Source organism: Osmerus eperlanus, chromosome 9 (genome assembly GCF_963692335.1).
Source record: "Osmerus eperlanus chromosome 9, fOsmEpe2.1, whole genome shotgun sequence".
NCBI classification, from domain to species: Eukaryota; Metazoa; Chordata; class Actinopteri; order Osmeriformes; family Osmeridae; genus Osmerus; species Osmerus eperlanus.
In genome coordinates, this window is record NC_085026.1 from 3310221 (window position 1) to 3328793 (window position 18573).

Consider the following 18573-nt stretch of genomic DNA (forward strand, 5'->3'; position numbering starts at 1 on the left):
AGTCAGACTGAGGATCTCAGGGTCCCTGGTTTGAGCCTCGGTTTTGGTAAACCCGTGGCGTTTGCAAAATACAGTCTACTCAAGGAAGTGGTCAACGGGTCATTTTCAAAAAGCTCACGCCAAAACACTGCAGACCACTGACTGGTCAGAGAGGATTGCGACACTGGACGTACTGCACAAACCTGTCTTATTGAAATAGCCGAGCTACTGAACAAACAAGCCACCAGCACAGCAGCGCCGTGGACCGGTAGGCCGTGGCTTTCCTCCACGGGGCTATTGGATGAAATGTCAACCCGCAAAGCGCCCCTTGTCTATTGAGGAGCTGGAGACGTTCCTGTGCTTGCTGTCAAAAAGGCGCGAGTAGAGTGGGGTGTGTCGCGATGAAGATGACGACCGGCTGCATGGAGGGGGCGCTATCTGCGTTGGAAGACGGTCTGCAGAACGTGCAGCGGAGCGGTACTCAAGAGGCAAACTGCCGAAAGACGAAAAAGGGATTGGAGAATGCGGGCATCGATCCCGCTACTTCTCGCATGCTAAGCGAGCGCTCTACCATGTACAGAGTGTCTCGGGCCCGTTAGCTCAGTTGGTCAGAGCGTGGTGCTAATAACGCCAAGGTCGTGGGTTCGATCCCCATACGGGCCAACCAGCCCTTCTTTGGAGATCTTTTCCATCGCTTTATCTAGTCTGTGGCAAGGCTTTGAAATGCTACTGACTGGGTTTGAAGCGTCTGCCCAAATAGCTCGGTTGGCAGAGAGTCAGACTGAGGATCTCAGGGTCCCTGGTTTGAGCCTCGGTTTTGGTAAACCCGTGGCGTTTGCAAAATACAGTCTACTCAAGGAAGTGGTCAACGGGTCATTTTCAAAAAGCTCACGCCAAAACACTGCAGACCACTGACTGGTCAGAGAGGATTGCGACACTGGACGTACTGCACAAACCTGTCTTATTGAAATAGCCGAGCTACTGAACAAACAAGCCACCAGCACAGCAGCGCCGTGGACCGGTAGGCCGTGGCTTTCCTCCACGGGGCTATTGGATGAAATGTCAACCCGCAAAGCGCCCCTTGTCTATTGAGGAGCTGGAGACGTTCCTGTGCTTGCTGTCAAAAAGGCGCGAGTAGAGTGGGGTGTGTCGCGATGAAGATGACGACCGGCTGCATGGAGGGGGCGCTATCTGCGTTGGAAGACGGACTGCAGAACGTGCAGCGGAGCGGTACTCAAGAGGCAAACTGCCGAAAGACGAAAAAGGGATTGGAGAATGCGGGCATCGATCCCGCTACTTCTCGCATGCTAAGCGAGCGCTCTACCATGTACAGAGTGTCTCGGGCCCGTTAGCTCAGTTGGTCAGAGCGTGGTGCTAATAACGCCAAGGTCGTGGGTTCGATCCCCATACGGGCCAACCAGCCCTTCTTTGGAGATCTTTTCCATCGCTTTATCTAGTCTGTGGCAAGGCTTTGAAATGCTACTGACTGGGTTTGAAGCGTCTGCCCAAATAGCTCGGTTGGCAGAGAGTCAGACTGAGGATCTCAGGGTCCCTGGTTTGAGCCTCGGTTTTGGTAAACCCGTGGCGTTTGCAAAATACAGTCTACTCAAGGAAGTGGTCAACGGGTCATTTTCAAAAAGCTCACGCCAAAACACTGCAGACCACTGACTGGTCAGAGAGGATTGCGACACTGGACGTACTGCACAAACCTGTCTTATTGAAATAGCCGAGCTACTGAACAAACAAGCCACCAGCACAGCAGCGCCGTGGACCGGTAGGCCGTGGCTTTCCTCCACGGGGCTATTGGATGAAATGTCAACCCGCAAAGCGCCCCTTGTCTATTGAGGAGCTGGAGACGTTCCTGTGCTTGCTGTCAAAAAGGCGCGAGTAGAGTGGGGTGTGTCGCGATGAAGATGACGACCGGCTGCATGGAGGGGGCGCTATCTGCGTTGGAAGACGGACTGCAGAACGTGCAGCGGAGCGGTACTCAAGAGGCAAACTGCCGAAAGACGAAAAAGGGATTGGAGAATGCGGGCATCGATCCCGCTACTTCTCGCATGCTAAGCGAGCGCTCTACCATGTACAGAGTGTCTCGGGCCCGTTAGCTCAGTTGGTCAGAGCGTGGTGCTAATAACGCCAAGGTCGTGGGTTCGATCCCCATACGGGCCAACCAGCCCTTCTTTGGAGATCTTTTCCATCGCTTTATCTAGTCTGTGGCAAGGCTTTGAAATGCTACTGACTGGGTTTGAAGCGTCTGCCCAAATAGCTCGGTTGGCAGAGAGTCAGACTGAGGATCTCAGGGTCCCTGGTTTGAGCCTCGGTTTTGGTAAACCCGTGGCGTTTGCAAAATACAGTCTACTCAAGGAAGTGGTCAACGGGTCATTTTCAAAAAGCTCACGCCAAAACACTGCAGACCACTGACTGGTCAGAGAGGATTGCGACACTGGACGTACTGCACAAACCTGTCTTATTGAAATAGCCGAGCTACTGAACAAACAAGCCACCAGCACAGCAGCGCCGTGGACCGGTAGGCCGTGGCTTTCCTCCACGGGGCTATTGGATGAAATGTCAACCCGCAAAGCGCCCCTTGTCTATTGAGGAGCTGGAGACGTTCCTGTGCTTGCTGTCAAAAAGGCGCGAGTAGAGTGGGGTGTGTCGCGATGAAGATGACGACCGGCTGCATGGAGGGGGCGCTATCTGCGTTGGAAGACGGACTGCAGAACGTGCAGCGGAGCGGTACTCAAGAGGCAAACTGCCGAAAGACGAAAAAGGGATTGGAGAATGCGGGCATCGATCCCGCTACTTCTCGCATGCTAAGCGAGCGCTCTACCATGTACAGAGTGTCTCGGGCCCGTTAGCTCAGTTGGTCAGAGCGTGGTGCTAATAACGCCAAGGTCGTGGGTTCGATCCCCATACGGGCCAACCAGCCCTTCTTTGGAGATCTTTTCCATCGCTTTATCTAGTCTGTGGCAAGGCTTTGAAATGCTACTGACTGGGTTTGAAGCGTCTGCCCAAATAGCTCGGTTGGGAGAGAGTCAGACTGAGGATCTCAGGGTCCCTGGTTTGAGCCTCGGTTTTGGTAAACCCGTGGCGTTTGCAAAATACAGTCTACTCAAGGAAGTGGTCAACGGGTCATTTTCAAAAAGCTCACGCCAAAACACTGCAGACCACTGACTGGTCAGAGAGGATTGCGACACTGGACGTACTGCACAAACCTGTCTTATTGAAATAGCCGAGCTACTGAACAAACAAGCCACCAGCACAGCAGCGCCGTGGACCGGTAGGCCGTGGCTTTCCTCCACGGGGCTATTGGATGAAATGTCAACCCGCAAAGCGCCCCTTGTCTATTGAGGAGCTGGAGACGTTCCTGTGCTTGCTGTCAAAAAGGCGCGAGTAGAGTGGTGTGTGTCGCGATGAAGATGACGACCGGCTGCATGGAGGGGGCGCTATCTGCGTTGGAAGACGCACTGCAGAACGTGCAGCGGAGCGGTACTCAAGAGGCAAACTGCCGAAAGACGAAAAAGGGATTGGAGAATGCGGGCATCGATCCCGCTACTTCTCGCATGCTAAGCGAGCGCTCTACCATGTACAGAGTGTCTCGGGCCCGTTAGCTCAGTTGGTCAGAGCGTGGTGCTAATAACGCCAAGGTCGTGGGTTCGATCCCCATACGGGCCAACCAGCCCTTCTTTGGAGATCTTTTCCATCGCTTTATCTAGTCTGTGGCAAGGCTTTGAAATGCTACTGACTGGGTTTGAAGCGTCTGCCCAAATAGCTCGGTTGGCAGAGAGTCAGACTGAGGATCTCAGGGTCCCTGGTTTGAGCCTCGGTTTTGGTAAACCCGTGGCGTTTGCAAAATACAGTCTACTCAAGGAAGTGGTCAACGGGTCATTTTCAAAAAGCTCACGCCAAAACACTGCAGACCACTGACTGGTCAGAGAGGATTGCGACACTGGACGTACTGCACAAACCTGTCTTATTGAAATAGCCGAGCTACTGAACAAACAAGCCACCAGCACAGCAGCGCCGTGGACCGGTAGGCCGTGGCTTTCCTCCACGGGGCTATTGGATGAAATGTCAACCCGCAAAGCGCCCCTTGTCTATTGAGGAGCTGGAGACGTTCCTGTGCTTGCTGTCAAAAAGGCGCGAGTAGAGTGGGGTGTGTCGCGATGAAGATGACGACCGGCTGCATGGAGGGGGCGCTATCTGCGTTGGAAGACGGACTGCAGAACGTGCAGCGGAGCGGTACTCAAGAGGCAAACTGCCGAAAGACGAAAAAGGGATTGGAGAATGCGGGCATCGATCCCGCTACTTCTCGCATGCTAAGCGAGCGCTCTACCATGTACAGAGTGTCTCGGGCCCGTTAGCTCAGTTGGTCAGAGCGTGGTGCTAATAACGCCAAGGTCGTGGGTTCGATCCCCATACGGGCCAACCAGCCCTTCTTTGGAGATCTTTTCCATCGCTTTATCTAGTCTGTGGCAAGGCTTTGAAATGCTACTGACTGGGTTTGAAGCGTCTGCCCAAATAGCTCGGTTGGGAGAGAGTCAGACTGAGGATCTCAGGGTCCCTGGTTTGAGCCTCGGTTTTGGTAAACCCGTGGCGTTTGCAAAATACAGTCTACTCAAGGAAGTGGTCAACGGGTCATTTTCAAAAAGCTCACGCCAAAACACTGCAGACCACTGACTGGTCAGAGAGGATTGCGACACTGGACGTACTGCACAAACCTGTCTTATTGAAATAGCCGAGCTACTGAACAAACAAGCCACCAGCACAGCAGCGCCGTGGACCGGTAGGCCGTGGCTTTCCTCCACGGGGCTATTGGATGAAATGTCAACCCGCAAAGCGCCCCTTGTCTATTGAGGAGCTGGAGACGTTCCTGTGCTTGCTGTCAAAAAGGCGCGAGTAGAGTGGGGTGTGTCGCGATGAAGATGACCACCGGCTGCATGGAGGGGGCGCTATCTGCGTTGGAAGACGGACTGCAGAACGTGCAGCGGAGCGGTACTCAAGAGGCAAACTGCCGAAAGACGAAAAAGGGATTGGAGAATGCGGGCATCGATCCCGCTACTTCTCGCATGCTAAGCGAGCGCTCTACCATGTACAGAGTGTCTCGGGCCCGTTAGCTCAGTTGGTCAGAGCGTGGTGCTAATAACGCCAAGGTCGTGGGTTCGATCCCCATACGGGCCAACCAGCCCTTCTTTGGAGATCTTTTCCATCGCTTTATCTAGTCTGTGGCAAGGCTTTGAAATGCTACTGACTGGGTTTGAAGCGTCTGCCCAAATAGCTCGGTTGGGAGAGAGTCAGACTGAGGATCTCAGGGTCCCTGGTTTGAGCCTCGGTTTTGGTAAACCCGTGGCGTTTGCAAAATACAGTCTACTCAAGGAAGTGGTCAACGGGTCATTTTCAAAAAGCTCACGCCAAAACACTGCAGACCACTGACTGGTCAGAGAGGATTGCGACACTGGACGTACTGCACAAACCTGTCTTATTGAAATAGCCGAGCTACTGAACAAACAAGCCACCAGCACAGCAGCGCCGTGGACCGGTAGGCCGTGGCTTTCCTCCACGGGGCTATTGGATGAAATGTCAACCCGCAAAGCGCCCCTTGTCTATTGAGGAGCTGGAGACGTTCCTGTGCTTGCTGTCAAAAAGGCGCGAGTAGAGTGGGGTGTGTCGCGATGAAGATGACGACCGGCTGCATGGAGGGGGCGCTATCTGCGTTGGAAGACGGACTGCAGAACGTGCAGCGGAGCGGTACTCAAGAGGCAAACTGCCGAAAGACGAAAAAGGGATTGGAGAATGCGGGCATCGATCCCGCTACTTCTCGCATGCTAAGCGAGCGCTCTACCATGTACAGAGTGTCTCGGGCCCGTTAGCTCAGTTGGTCAGAGCGTGGTGCTAATAACGCCAAGGTCGTGGGTTCGATCCCCATACGGGCCAACCAGCCCTTCTTTGGAGATCCTTTCCATCGCTTTATCTAGTCTGTGGCAAGGCTTTGAAATGCTACTGACTGGGTTTGAAGCGTCTGCCCAAATAGCTCGGTTGGGAGAGAGTCAGACTGAGGATCTCAGGGTCCCTGGTTTGAGCCTCGGTTTTGGTAAACCCGTGGCGTTTGCAAAATACAGTCTACTCAAGGAAGTGGTCAACGGGTCATTTTCAAAAAGCTCACGCCAAAACACTGCAGACCACTGACTGGTCAGAGAGGATTGCGACACTGGACGTACTGCACAAACCTGTCTTATTGAAATAGCCGAGCTACTGAACAAACAAGCCACCAGCACAGCAGCGCCGTGGACCGGTAGGCCGTGGCTTTCCTCCACGGGGCTATTGGATGAAATGTCAACCCGCAAAGCGCCCCTTGTCTATTGAGGAGCTGGAGACGTTCCTGTGCTTGCTGTCAAAAAGGCGCGAGTAGAGTGGGGTGTGTCGCGATGAAGATGACGACCGGCTGCATGGAGGGGGCGCTATCTGCGTTGGAAGACGGACTGCAGAACGTGCAGCGGAGCGGTACTCAAGAGGCAAACTGCCGAAAGACGAAAAAGGGATTGGAGAATGCGGGCATCGATCCCGCTACTTCTCGCATGCTAAGCGAGCGCTCTACCATGTACAGAGTGTCTCGGGCCCGTTAGCTCAGTTGGTCAGAGCGTGGTGCTAATAACGCCAAGGTCGTGGGTTCGATCCCCATACGGGCCAACCAGCCCTTCTTTGGAGATCCTTTCCATCGCTTTATCTAGTCTGTGGCAAGGCTTTGAAATGCTACTGACTGGGTTTGAAGCGTCTGCCCAAATAGCTCGGTTGGGAGAGAGTCAGACTGAGGATCTCAGGGTCCCTGGTTTGAGCCTCGGTTTTGGTAAACCCGTGGCGTTTGCAAAATACAGTCTACTCAAGGAAGTGGTCAACGGGTCATTTTCAAAAAGCTCACGCCAAAACACTGCAGACCACTGACTGGTCAGAGAGGATTGCGACACTGGACGTACTGCACAAACCTGTCTTATTGAAATAGCCGAGCTACTGAACAAACAAGCCACCAGCACAGCAGCGCCGTGGACCGGTAGGCCGTGGCTTTCCTCCACGGGGCTATTGGATGAAATGTCAACCCGCAAAGCGCCCCTTGTCTATTGAGGAGCTGGAGACGTTCCTGTGCTTGCTGTCAAAAAGGCGCGAGTAGAGTGGGGTGTGTCGCGATGAAGATGACCACCGGCTGCATGGAGGGGGCGCTATCTGCGTTGGAAGACGGACTGCAGAACGTGCAGCGGAGCGGTACTCAAGAGGCAAACTGCCGAAAGACGAAAAAGGGATTGGAGAATGCGGGCATCGATCCCGCTACTTCTCGCATGCTAAGCGAGCGCTCTACCATGTACAGAGTGTCTCGGGCCCGTTAGCTCAGTTGGTCAGAGCGTGGTGCTAATAACGCCAAGGTCGTGGGTTCGATCCCCATACGGGCCAACCAGCCCTTCTTTGGAGATCCTTTCCATCGCTTTATCTAGTCTGTGGCAAGGCTTTGAAATGCTACTGACTGGGTTTGAAGCGTCTGCCCAAATAGCTCGGTTGGGAGAGAGTCAGACTGAGGATCTCAGGGTCCCTGGTTTGAGCCTCGGTTTTGGTAAACCCGTGGCGTTTGCAAAATACAGTCTACTCAAGGAAGTGGTCAACGGGTCATTTTCAAAAAGCTCACGCCAAAACACTGCAGACCACTGACTGGTCAGAGAGGATTGCGACACTGGACGTACTGCACAAACCTGTCTTATTGAAATAGCCGAGCTACTGAACAAACAAGCCACCAGCACAGCAGCGCCGTGGACCGGTAGGCCGTGGCTTTCCTCCACGGGGCTATTGGATGAAATGTCAACCCGCAAAGCGCCCCTTGTCTATTGAGGAGCTGGAGACGTTCCTGTGCTTGCTGTCAAAAAGGCGCGAGTAGAGTGGGGTGTGTCGCGATGAAGATGACCACCGGCTGCATGGAGGGGGCGCTATCTGCGTTGGAAGACGGACTGCAGAACGTGCAGCGGAGCGGTACTCAAGAGGCAAACTGCCGAAAGACGAAAAAGGGATTGGAGAATGCGGGCATCGATCCCGCTACTTCTCGCATGCTAAGCGAGCGCTCTACCATGTACAGAGTGTCTCGGGCCCGTTAGCTCAGTTGGTCAGAGCGTGGTGCTAATAACGCCAAGGTCGTGGGTTCGATCCCCATACGGGCCAACCAGCCCTTCTTTGGAGATCCTTTCCATCGCTTTATCTAGTCTGTGGCAAGGCTTTGAAATGCTACTGACTGGGTTTGAAGCGTCTGCCCAAATAGCTCGGTTGGGAGAGAGTCAGACTGAGGATCTCAGGGTCCCTGGTTTGAGCCTCGGTTTTGGTAAACCCGTGGCGTTTGCAAAATACAGTCTACTCAAGGAAGTGGTCAACGGGTCATTTTCAAAAAGCTCACGCCAAAACACTGCAGACCACTGACTGGTCAGAGAGGATTGCGACACTGGACGTACTGCACAAACCTGTCTTATTGAAATAGCCGAGCTACTGAACAAACAAGCCACCAGCACAGCAGCGCCGTGGACCGGTAGGCCGTGGCTTTCCTCCACGGGGCTATTGGATGAAATGTCAACCCGCAAAGCGCCCCTTGTCTATTGAGGAGCTGGAGACGTTCCTGTGCTTGCTGTCAAAAAGGCGCGAGTAGAGTGGGGTGTGTCGCGATGAAGATGACCACCGGCTGCATGGAGGGGGCGCTATCTGCGTTGGAAGACGGACTGCAGAACGTGCAGCGGAGCGGTACTCAAGAGGCAAACTGCCGAAAGACGAAAAAGGGATTGGAGAATGCGGGCATCGATCCCGCTACTTCTCGCATGCTAAGCGAGCGCTCTACCATGTACAGAGTGTCTCGGGCCCGTTAGCTCAGTTGGTCAGAGCGTGGTGCTAATAACGCCAAGGTCGTGGGTTCGATCCCCATACGGGCCAACCAGCCCTTCTTTGGAGATCCTTTCCATCGCTTTATCTAGTCTGTGGCAAGGCTTTGAAATGCTACTGACTGGGTTTGAAGCGTCTGCCCAAATAGCTCGGTTGGGAGAGAGTCAGACTGAGGATCTCAGGGTCCCTGGTTTGAGCCTCGGTTTTGGTAAACCCGTGGCGTTTGCAAAATACAGTCTACTCAAGGAAGTGGTCAACGGGTCATTTTCAAAAAGCTCACGCCAAAACACTGCAGACCACTGACTGGTCAGAGAGGATTGCGACACTGGACGTACTGCACAAACCTGTCTTATTGAAATAGCCGAGCTACTGAACAAACAAGCCACCAGCACAGCAGCGCCGTGGACCGGTAGGCCGTGGCTTTCCTCCACGGGGCTATTGGATGAAATGTCAACCCGCAAAGCGCCCCTTGTCTATTGAGGAGCTGGAGACGTTCCTGTGCTTGCTGTCAAAAAGGCGCGAGTAGAGTGGGGTGTGTCGCGATGAAGATGACCACCGGCTGCATGGAGGGGGCGCTATCTGCGTTGGAAGACGGACTGCAGAACGTGCAGCGGAGCGGTACTCAAGAGGCAAACTGCCGAAAGACGAAAATGGGATTGGAGAATGCGGGCATCGATCCCGCTACTTCTCGCATGCTAAGCGAGCGCTCTACCATGTACAGAGTGTCTCGGGCCCGTTAGCTCAGTTGGTCAGAGCGTGGTGCTAATAACGCCAAGGTCGTGGGTTCGATCCCCATACGGGCCAACCAGCCCTTCTTTGGAGATCTTTTCCATCGCTTTATCTAGTCTGTGGCAAGGCTTTGAAATGCTACTGACTGGGTTTGAAGCGTCTGCCCAAATAGCTCGGTTGGGAGAGAGTCAGCCTGAGGATCTCAGGGTCCCTGGTTTGAGCCTCGGTTTTGGTAAACCCGTGGCGTTTGCAAAATACAGTCTACTCAAGGAAGTGGTCAACGGGTCATTTTCAAAAAGCTCACGCCAAAACACTGCAGACCACTGACTGGTCAGAGAGGATTGCGACACTGGACGTACTGCACAAACCTGTCTTATTGAAATAGCCGAGCTACTGAACAAACAAGCCACCAGCACAGCAGCGCCGTGGACCGGTAGGCCGTGGCTTTCCTCCACGGGGCTATTGGATGAAATGTCAACCCGCAAAGCGCCCCTTGTCTATTGAGGAGCTGGAGACGTTCCTGTGCTTGCTGTCAAAAAGGCGCGAGTAGAGTGGGGTGTGTCGCGATGAAGATGACGACCGGCTGCATGGAGGGGGCGCTATCTGCGTTGGAAGACGGACTGCAGAACGTGCAGCGGAGCGGTACTCAAGAGGCAAACTGCCGAAAGACGAAAAAGGGATTGGAGAATGCGGGCATCGATCCCGCTACTTCTCGCATGCTAAGCGAGCGCTCTACCATGTACAGAGTGTCTCGGGCCCGTTAGCTCAGTTGGTCAGAGCGTGGTGCTAATAACGCCAAGGTCGTGGGTTCGATCCCCATACGGGCCAACCAGCCCTTCTTTGGAGATCTTTTCCATCGCTTTATCTAGTCTGTGGCAAGGCTTTGAAATGCTACTGACTGGGTTTGAAGCGTCTGCCCAAATAGCTCGGTTGGGAGAGAGTCAGACTGAGGATCTCAGGGTCCCTGGTTTGAGCCTCGGTTTTGGTAAACCCGTGGCGTTTGCAAAATACAGTCTACTCAAGGAAGTGGTCAACGGGTCATTTTCAAAAAGCTCACGCCAAAACACTGCAGACCACTGACTGGTCAGAGAGGATTGCGACACTGGACGTACTGCACAAACCTGTCTTATTGAAATAGCCGAGCTACTGAACAAACAAGCCACCAGCACAGCAGCGCCGTGGACCGGTAGGCCGTGGCTTTCCTCCACGGGGCTATTGGATGAAATGTCAACCCGCAAAGCGCCCCTTGTCTATTGAGGAGCTGGAGACGTTCCTGTGCTTGCTGTCAAAAAGGCGCGAGTAGAGTGGGGTGTGTCGCGATGAAGATGACGACCGGCTGCATGGAGGGGGCGCTATCTGCGTTGGAAGACGGACTGCAGAACGTGCAGCGGAGCGGTACTCAAGAGGCAAACTGCCGAAAGACGAAAAAGGGATTGGAGAATGCGGGCATCGATCCCGCTACTTCTCGCATGCTAAGCGAGCGCTCTACCATGTACAGAGTGTCTCGGGCCCGTTAGCTCAGTTGGTCAGAGCGTGGTGCTAATAACGCCAAGGTCGTGGGTTCGATCCCCATACGGGCCAACCAGCCCTTCTTTGGAGATCTTTTCCATCGCTTTATCTAGTCTGTGGCAAGGCTTTGAAATGCTACTGACTGGGTTTGAAGCGTCTGCCCAAATAGCTCGGTTGGGAGAGAGTCAGACTGAGGATCTCAGGGTCCCTGGTTTGAGCCTCGGTTTTGGTAAACCCGTGGCGTTTGCAAAATACAGTCTACTCAAGGAAGTGGTCAACGGGTCATTTTCAAAAAGCTCACGCCAAAACACTGCAGACCACTGACTGGTCAGAGAGGATTGCGACACTGGACGTACTGCACAAACCTGTCTTATTGAAATAGCCGAGCTACTGAACAAACAAGCCACCAGCACAGCAGCGCCGTGGACCGGTAGGCCGTGGCTTTCCTCCACGGGGCTATTGGATGAAATGTCAACCCGCAAAGCGCCCCTTGTCTATTGAGGAGCTGGAGACGTTCCTGTGCTTGCTGTCAAAAAGGCGCGAGTAGAGTGGGGTGTGTCGCGATGAAGATGACGACCGGCTGCATGGAGGGGGCGCTATCTGCGTTGGAAGACGGACTGCAGAACGTGCAGCGGAGCGGTACTCAAGAGGCAAACTGCCGAAAGACGAAAAAGGGATTGGAGAATGCGGGCATCGATCCCGCTACTTCTCGCATGCTAAGCGAGCGCTCTACCATGTACAGAGTGTCTCGGGCCCGTTAGCTCAGTTGGTCAGAGCGTGGTGCTAATAACGCCAAGGTCGTGGGTTCGATCCCCATACGGGCCAACCAGCCCTTCTTTGGAGATCTTTTCCATCGCTTTATCTAGTCTGTGGCAAGGCTTTGAAATGCTACTGACTGGGTTTGAAGCGTCTGCCCAAATAGCTCGGTTGGGAGAGAGTCAGACTGAGGATCTCAGGGTCCCTGGTTTGAGCCTCGGTTTTGGTAAACCCGTGGCGTTTGCAAAATACAGTCTACTCAAGGAAGTGGTCAACGGGTCATTTTCAAAAAGCTCACGCCAAAACACTGCAGACCACTGACTGGTCAGAGAGGATTGCGACACTGGACGTACTGCACAAACCTGTCTTATTGAAATAGCCGAGCTACTGAACAAACAAGCCACCAGCACAGCAGCGCCGTGGACCGGTAGGCCGTGGCTTTCCTCCACGGGGCTATTGGATGAAATGTCAACCCGCAAAGCGCCCCTTGTCTATTGAGGAGCTGGAGACGTTCCTGTGCTTGCTGTCAAAAAGGCGCGAGTAGAGTGGGGTGTGTCGCGATGAAGATGACGACCGGCTGCATGGAGGGGGCGCTATCTGCGTTGGAAGACGGACTGCAGAACGTGCAGCGGAGCGGTACTCAAGAGGCAAACTGCCGAAAGACGAAAAAGGGATTGGAGAATGCGGGCATCGATCCCGCTACTTCTCGCATGCTAAGCGAGCGCTCTACCATGTACAGAGTGTCTCGGGCCCGTTAGCTCAGTTGGTCAGAGCGTGGTGCTAATAACGCCAAGGTCGTGGGTTCGATCCCCATACGGGCCAACCAGCCCTTCTTTGGAGATCTTTTCCATCGCTTTATCTAGTCTGTGGCAAGGCTTTGAAATGCTACTGACTGGGTTTGAAGCGTCTGCCCAAATAGCTCGGTTGGGAGAGAGTCAGACTGAGGATCTCAGGGTCCCTGGTTTGAGCCTCGGTTTTGGTAAACCCGTGGCGTTTGCAAAATACAGTCTACTCAAGGAAGTGGTCAACGGGTCATTTTCAAAAAGCTCACGCCAAAACACTGCAGACCACTGACTGGTCAGAGAGGATTGCGACACTGGACGTACTGCACAAACCTGTCTTATTGAAATAGCCGAGCTACTGAACAAACAAGCCACCAGCACAGCAGCGCCGTGGACCGGTAGGCCGTGGCTTTCCTCCACGGGGCTATTGGATGAAATGTCAACCCGCAAAGCGCCCCTTGTCTATTGAGGAGCTGGAGACGTTCCTGTGCTTGCTGTCAAAAAGGCGCGAGTAGAGTGGGGTGTGTCGCGATGAAGATGACGACCGGCTGCATGGAGGGGGCGCTATCTGCGTTGGAAGACGGACTGCAGAACGTGCAGCGGAGCGGTACTCAAGAGGCAAACTGCCGAAAGACGAAAAAGGGATTGGAGAATGCGGGCATCGATCCCGCTACTTCTCGCATGCTAAGCGAGCGCTCTACCATGTACAGAGTGTCTCGGGCCCGTTAGCTCAGTTGGTCAGAGCGTGGTGCTAATAACGCCAAGGTCGTGGGTTCGATCCCCATACGGGCCAACCAGCCCTTCTTTGGAGATCTTTTCCATCGCTTTATCTAGTCTGTGGCAAGGCTTTGAAATGCTACTGACTGGGTTTGAAGCGTCTGCCCAAATAGCTCGGTTGGGAGAGAGTCAGACTGAGGATCTCAGGGTCCCTGGTTTGAGCCTCGGTTTTGGTAAACCCGTGGCGTTTGCAAAATACAGTCTACTCAAGGAAGTGGTCAACGGGTCATTTTCAAAAAGCTCACGCCAAAACACTGCAGACCACTGACTGGTCAGAGAGGATTGCGACACTGGACGTACTGCACAAACCTGTCTTATTGAAATAGCCGAGCTACTGAACAAACAAGCCACCAGCACAGCAGCGCCGTGGACCGGTAGGCCGTGGCTTTCCTCCACGGGGCTATTGGATGAAATGTCAACCCGCAAAGCGCCCCTTGTCTATTGAGGAGCTGGAGACGTTCCTGTGCTTGCTGTCAAAAAGGCGCGAGTAGAGTGGGGTGTGTCGCGATGAAGATGACGACCGGCTGCATGGAGGGGGCGCTATCTGCGTTGGAAGACGGACTGCAGAACGTGCAGCGGAGCGGTACTCAAGAGGCAAACTGCCGAAAGACGAAAAAGGGATTGGAGAATGCGGGCATCGATCCCGCTACTTCTCGCATGCTAAGCGAGCGCTCTACCATGTACAGAGTGTCTCGGGCCCGTTAGCTCAGTTGGTCAGAGCGTGGTGCTAATAACGCCAAGGTCGTGGGTTCGATCCCCATACGGGCCAACCAGCCCTTCTTTGGAGATCTTTTCCATCGCTTTATCTAGTCTGTGGCAAGGCTTTGAAATGCTACTGACTGGGTTTGAAGCGTCTGCCCAAATAGCTCGGTTGGGAGAGAGTCAGACTGAGGATCTCAGGGTCCCTGGTTTGAGCCTCGGTTTTGGTAAACCCGTGGCGTTTGCAAAATACAGTCTACTCAAGGAAGTGGTCAACGGGTCATTTTCAAAAAGCTCACGCCAAAACACTGCAGACCACTGACTGGTCAGAGAGGATTGCGACACTGGACGTACTGCACAAACCTGTCTTATTGAAATAGCCGAGCTACTGAACAAACAAGCCACCAGCACAGCAGCGCCGTGGACCGGTAGGCCGTGGCTTTCCTCCACGGGGCTATTGGATGAAATGTCAACCCGCAAAGCGCCCCTTGTCTATTGAGGAGCTGGAGACGTTCCTGTGCTTGCTGTCAAAAAGGCGCGAGTAGAGTGGTGTGTGTCGTGATGAAGATGACCACCGGCTGCATGGAGGGGGCGCTATCTGCGTTGGAAGACGGACTGCAGAACGTGCAGCGGAGCGGTACTCAAGAGGCAAACTGCCGAAAGACGAAAAAGGGATTGGAGAATGCGGGCATCGATCCCGCTACTTCTCGCATGCTAAGCTAGCGCTCTACCATGTACAGAGTGTCTCGGGCCCGTTAGCTCAGTTGGTCAGAGCGTGGTGCTAATAACGCCAAGGTCGTGGGTTCGATCCCCATACGGGCCAACCAGCCCTTCTTTGGAGATCTTTTCCATCGCTTTATCTAGTCTGTGGCAAGGCTTTGAAATGCTACTGACTGGGTTTGAAGCGTCTGCCCAAATAGCTCGGTTGGGAGAGAGTCAGACTGAGGATCTCAGGGTCCCTGGTTTGAGCCTCGGTTTTGGTAAACCCGTGGCGTTTGCAAAATACAGTCTACTCAAGGAAGTGGTCAACGGGTCATTTTCAAAAAGCTCACGCCAAAACACTGCAGACCACTGACTGGTCAGAGAGGATTGCGACACTGGACGTACTGCACAAACCTGTCTTATTGAAATAGCCGAGCTACTGAACAAACAAGCCACCAGCACAGCAGCGCCGTGGACCGGTAGGCCGTGGCTTTCCTCCACGGGGCTATTGGATGAAATGTCAACCCGCAAAGCGCCCCTTGTCTATTGAGGAGCTGGAGACGTTCCTGTGCTTGCTGTCAAAAAGGCGCGAGTAGAGTGGGGTGTGTCGCGATGAAGATGACGACCGGCTGCATGGAGGGGGCGCTATCTGCGTTGGAAGACGGACTGCAGAACGTGCAGCGGAGCGGTACTCAAGAGGCAAACTGCCGAAAGACGAAAAAGGGATTGGAGAATGCGGGCATCGATCCCGCTACTTCTCGCATGCTAAGCGAGCGCTCTACCATGTACAGAGTGTCTCGGGCCCGTTAGCTCAGTTGGTCAGAGCGTGGTGCTAATAACGCCAAGGTCGTGGGTTCGATCCCCATACGGGCCAACCAGCCCTTCTTTGGAGATCTTTTCCATCGCTTTATCTAGTCTGTGGCAAGGCTTTGAAATGCTACTGACTGGGTTTGAAGCGTCTGCCCAAATAGCTCGGTTGGGAGAGAGTCAGACTGAGGATCTCAGGGTCCCTGGTTTGAGCCTCGGTTTTGGTAAACCCGTGGCGTTTGCAAAATACAGTCTACTCAAGGAAGTGGTCAACGGGTCATTTTCAAAAAGCTCACGCCAAAACACTGCAGACCACTGACTGGTCAGAGAGGATTGCGACACTGGACGTACTGCACAAACCTGTCTTATTGAAATAGCCGAGCTACTGAACAAACAAGCCACCAGCACAGCAGCGCCGTGGACCGGTAGGCCGTGGCTTTCCTCCACGGGGCTATTGGATGAAATGTCAACCCGCAAAGCGCCCCTTGTCTATTGAGGAGCTGGAGACGTTCCTGTGCTTGCTGTCAAAAAGGCGCGAGTAGAGTGGGGTGTGTCGCGATGAAGATGACGACCGGCTGCATGGAGGGGGCGCTATCTGCGTTGGAAGACGGACTGCAGAACGTGCAGCGGAGCGGTACTCAAGAGGCAAACTGCCGAAAGACGAAAAAGGGATTGGAGAATGCGGGCATCGATCCCGCTACTTCTCGCATGCTAAGCGAGCGCTCTACCATGTACAGAGTGTCTCGGGCCCGTTAGCTCAGTTGGTCAGAGCGTGGTGCTAATAACGCCAAGGTCGTGGGTTCGATCCCCATACGGGCCAACCAGCCCTTCTTTGGAGATCTTTTCCATCGCTTTATCTAGTCTGTGGCAAGGCTTTGAAATGCTACTGACTGGGTTTGAAGCGTCTGCCCAAATAGCTCGGTTGGGAGAGAGTCAGACTGAGGATCTCAGGGTCCCTGGTTTGAGCCTCGGTTTTGGTAAACCCGTGGCGTTTGCAAAATACAGTCTACTCAAGGAAGTGGTCAACGGGTCATTTTCAAAAAGCTCACGCCAAAACACTGCAGACCACTGACTGGTCAGAGAGGATTGCGACACTGGACGTACTGCACAAACCTGTCTTATTGAAATAGCCGAGCTACTGAACAAACAAGCCACCAGCACAGCAGCGCCGTGGACCGGTAGGCCGTGGCTTTCCTCCACGGGGCTATTGGATGAAATGTCAACCCGCAAAGCGCCCCTTGTCTATTGAGGAGCTGGAGACGTTCCTGTGCTTGCTGTCAAAAAGGCGCGAGTAGAGTGGGGTGTGTCGCGATGAAGATGACGACCGGCTGCATGGAGGGGGCGCTATCTGCGTTGGAAGACGGACTGCAGAACGTGCAGCGGAGCGGTACTCAAGAGGCAAACTGCCGAAAGACGAAAAAGGGATTGGAGAATGCGGGCATCGATCCCGCTACTTCTCGCATGCTAAGCGAGCGCTCTACCATGTACAGAGTGTCTCGGGCCCGTTAGCTCAGTTGGTCAGAGCGTGGTGCTAATAACGCCAAGGTCGTGGGTTCGATCCCCATACGGGCCAACCAGCCCTTCTTTGGAGATCTTTTCCATCGCTTTATCTAGTCTGTGGCAAGGCTTTGAAATGCTACTGACTGGGTTTGAAGCGTCTGCCCAAATAGCTCGGTTGGGAGAGAGTCAGACTGAGGATCTCAGGGTCCCTGGTTTGAGCCTCGGTTTTGGTAAACCCGTGGCGTTTGCAAAATACAGTCTACTCAAGGAAGTGGTCAACGGGTCATTTTCAAAAAGCTCACGCCAAAACACTGCAGACCACTGACTGGTCAGAGAGGATTGCGACACTGGACGTACTGCACAAACCTGTCTTATTGAAATAGCCGAGCTACTGAACAAACAAGCCACCAGCACAGCAGCGCCGTGGACCGGTAGGCCGTGGCTTTCCTCCACGGGGCTATTGGATGAAATGTCAACCCGCAAAGCGCCCCTTGTCTATTGAGGAGCTGGAGACGTTCCTGTGCTTGCTGTCAAAAAGGCGCGAGTAGAGTGGGGTGTGTCGCGATGAAGATGACGACCGGCTGCATGGAGGGGGCGCTATCTGCGTTGGAAGACGGACTGCAGAACGTGCAGCGGAGCGGTACTCAAGAGGCAAACTGCCGAAAGACGAAAAAGGGATTGGAGAATGCGGGCATCGATCCCGCTACTTCTCGCATGCTAAGCGAGCGCTCTACCATGTACAGAGTGTCTCGGGCCCGTTAGCTCAGTTGGTCAGAGCGTGGTGCTAATAACGCCAAGGTCGTGGGTTCGATCCCCATACGGGCCAACCAGCCCTTCTTTGGAGATCTTTTCCATCGCTTTATCTAGTCTGTGGCAAGGCTTTGAAATGCTACTGACTGGGTTTGAAGCGTCTGCCCAAATAGCTCGGTTGGGAGAGAGTCAGACTGAGGATCTCAGGGTCCCTGGTTTGAGCCTCGGTTTTGGTAAACCCGTGGCGTTTGCAAAATACAGTCTACTCAAGGAAGTGGTCAACGGGTCATTTTCAAAAAGCTCACGCCAAAACACTGCAGACCACTGACTGGTCAGAGAGGATTGCGACACTGGACGTACTGCACAAACCTGTCTTATTGAAATAGCCGAGCTACTGAACAAACAAGCCACCAGCACAGCAGCGCCGTGGACCGGTAGGCCGTGGCTTTCCTCCACGGGGCTATTGGATGAAATGTCAACCCGCAAAGCGCCCCTTGTCTATTGAGGAGCTGGAGACGTTCCTGTGCTTGCTGTCAAAAAGGCGCGAGTAGAGTGGGGTGTGTCGCGATGAAGATGACGACCGGCTGCATGGAGGGGGCGCTATCTGCGTTGGAAGACGGACTGCAGAACGTGCAGCGGAGCGGTACTCAAGAGGCAAACTGCCGAAAGACGAAAAAGGGATTGGAGA

General features: G+C 53.9%; 24 non-coding genes across 24 annotated transcripts; all 24 read left to right on the forward strand.

Moving 5' to 3' along the window:
* Window positions 1-568: 568 nt before the first annotated feature.
* On the forward strand, window positions 569-642 carry trnai-aau (transfer RNA isoleucine (anticodon AAU)). The gene has a single exon. It is a non-coding gene; the product is annotated as a tRNA-Ile (tRNA).
* Window positions 643-1321: 679 nt separating this feature from the next.
* On the forward strand, window positions 1322-1395 carry trnai-aau (transfer RNA isoleucine (anticodon AAU)). The gene has a single exon. It is a non-coding gene; the product is annotated as a tRNA-Ile (tRNA).
* A 679-nt stretch (window positions 1396-2074) lies between these two features.
* trnai-aau (transfer RNA isoleucine (anticodon AAU)) lies at window positions 2075-2148 on the forward strand. The gene has a single exon. It is a non-coding gene; the product is annotated as a tRNA-Ile (tRNA).
* Window positions 2149-2827: 679 nt separating this feature from the next.
* Window positions 2828-2901, forward strand: trnai-aau (transfer RNA isoleucine (anticodon AAU)). Its single transcript has one exon. It is a non-coding gene; the product is annotated as a tRNA-Ile (tRNA).
* A 679-nt stretch (window positions 2902-3580) lies between these two features.
* trnai-aau (transfer RNA isoleucine (anticodon AAU)) lies at window positions 3581-3654 on the forward strand. Its single transcript has one exon. It is a non-coding gene; the product is annotated as a tRNA-Ile (tRNA).
* A 679-nt stretch (window positions 3655-4333) lies between these two features.
* trnai-aau (transfer RNA isoleucine (anticodon AAU)) lies at window positions 4334-4407 on the forward strand. Its single transcript has one exon. It is a non-coding gene; the product is annotated as a tRNA-Ile (tRNA).
* Window positions 4408-5086: 679 nt separating this feature from the next.
* Window positions 5087-5160, forward strand: trnai-aau (transfer RNA isoleucine (anticodon AAU)). Its single transcript has one exon. It is a non-coding gene; the product is annotated as a tRNA-Ile (tRNA).
* Window positions 5161-5839: 679 nt separating this feature from the next.
* trnai-aau (transfer RNA isoleucine (anticodon AAU)) lies at window positions 5840-5913 on the forward strand. The gene has a single exon. It is a non-coding gene; the product is annotated as a tRNA-Ile (tRNA).
* Window positions 5914-6592: 679 nt separating this feature from the next.
* On the forward strand, window positions 6593-6666 carry trnai-aau (transfer RNA isoleucine (anticodon AAU)). The gene has a single exon. It is a non-coding gene; the product is annotated as a tRNA-Ile (tRNA).
* A 679-nt stretch (window positions 6667-7345) lies between these two features.
* Window positions 7346-7419, forward strand: trnai-aau (transfer RNA isoleucine (anticodon AAU)). Its single transcript has one exon. It is a non-coding gene; the product is annotated as a tRNA-Ile (tRNA).
* Window positions 7420-8098: 679 nt separating this feature from the next.
* Window positions 8099-8172, forward strand: trnai-aau (transfer RNA isoleucine (anticodon AAU)). The gene has a single exon. It is a non-coding gene; the product is annotated as a tRNA-Ile (tRNA).
* A 679-nt stretch (window positions 8173-8851) lies between these two features.
* On the forward strand, window positions 8852-8925 carry trnai-aau (transfer RNA isoleucine (anticodon AAU)). The gene has a single exon. It is a non-coding gene; the product is annotated as a tRNA-Ile (tRNA).
* A 679-nt stretch (window positions 8926-9604) lies between these two features.
* Window positions 9605-9678, forward strand: trnai-aau (transfer RNA isoleucine (anticodon AAU)). Its single transcript has one exon. It is a non-coding gene; the product is annotated as a tRNA-Ile (tRNA).
* A 679-nt stretch (window positions 9679-10357) lies between these two features.
* trnai-aau (transfer RNA isoleucine (anticodon AAU)) lies at window positions 10358-10431 on the forward strand. Its single transcript has one exon. It is a non-coding gene; the product is annotated as a tRNA-Ile (tRNA).
* Window positions 10432-11110: 679 nt separating this feature from the next.
* Window positions 11111-11184, forward strand: trnai-aau (transfer RNA isoleucine (anticodon AAU)). The gene has a single exon. It is a non-coding gene; the product is annotated as a tRNA-Ile (tRNA).
* A 679-nt stretch (window positions 11185-11863) lies between these two features.
* Window positions 11864-11937, forward strand: trnai-aau (transfer RNA isoleucine (anticodon AAU)). The gene has a single exon. It is a non-coding gene; the product is annotated as a tRNA-Ile (tRNA).
* Window positions 11938-12616: 679 nt separating this feature from the next.
* Window positions 12617-12690, forward strand: trnai-aau (transfer RNA isoleucine (anticodon AAU)). The gene has a single exon. It is a non-coding gene; the product is annotated as a tRNA-Ile (tRNA).
* A 679-nt stretch (window positions 12691-13369) lies between these two features.
* Window positions 13370-13443, forward strand: trnai-aau (transfer RNA isoleucine (anticodon AAU)). The gene has a single exon. It is a non-coding gene; the product is annotated as a tRNA-Ile (tRNA).
* A 679-nt stretch (window positions 13444-14122) lies between these two features.
* Window positions 14123-14196, forward strand: trnai-aau (transfer RNA isoleucine (anticodon AAU)). The gene has a single exon. It is a non-coding gene; the product is annotated as a tRNA-Ile (tRNA).
* A 679-nt stretch (window positions 14197-14875) lies between these two features.
* Window positions 14876-14949, forward strand: trnai-aau (transfer RNA isoleucine (anticodon AAU)). The gene has a single exon. It is a non-coding gene; the product is annotated as a tRNA-Ile (tRNA).
* A 679-nt stretch (window positions 14950-15628) lies between these two features.
* trnai-aau (transfer RNA isoleucine (anticodon AAU)) lies at window positions 15629-15702 on the forward strand. The gene has a single exon. It is a non-coding gene; the product is annotated as a tRNA-Ile (tRNA).
* A 679-nt stretch (window positions 15703-16381) lies between these two features.
* Window positions 16382-16455, forward strand: trnai-aau (transfer RNA isoleucine (anticodon AAU)). Its single transcript has one exon. It is a non-coding gene; the product is annotated as a tRNA-Ile (tRNA).
* Window positions 16456-17134: 679 nt separating this feature from the next.
* trnai-aau (transfer RNA isoleucine (anticodon AAU)) lies at window positions 17135-17208 on the forward strand. The gene has a single exon. It is a non-coding gene; the product is annotated as a tRNA-Ile (tRNA).
* A 679-nt stretch (window positions 17209-17887) lies between these two features.
* Window positions 17888-17961, forward strand: trnai-aau (transfer RNA isoleucine (anticodon AAU)). The gene has a single exon. It is a non-coding gene; the product is annotated as a tRNA-Ile (tRNA).
* Window positions 17962-18573: the final 612 nt, after the last annotated feature.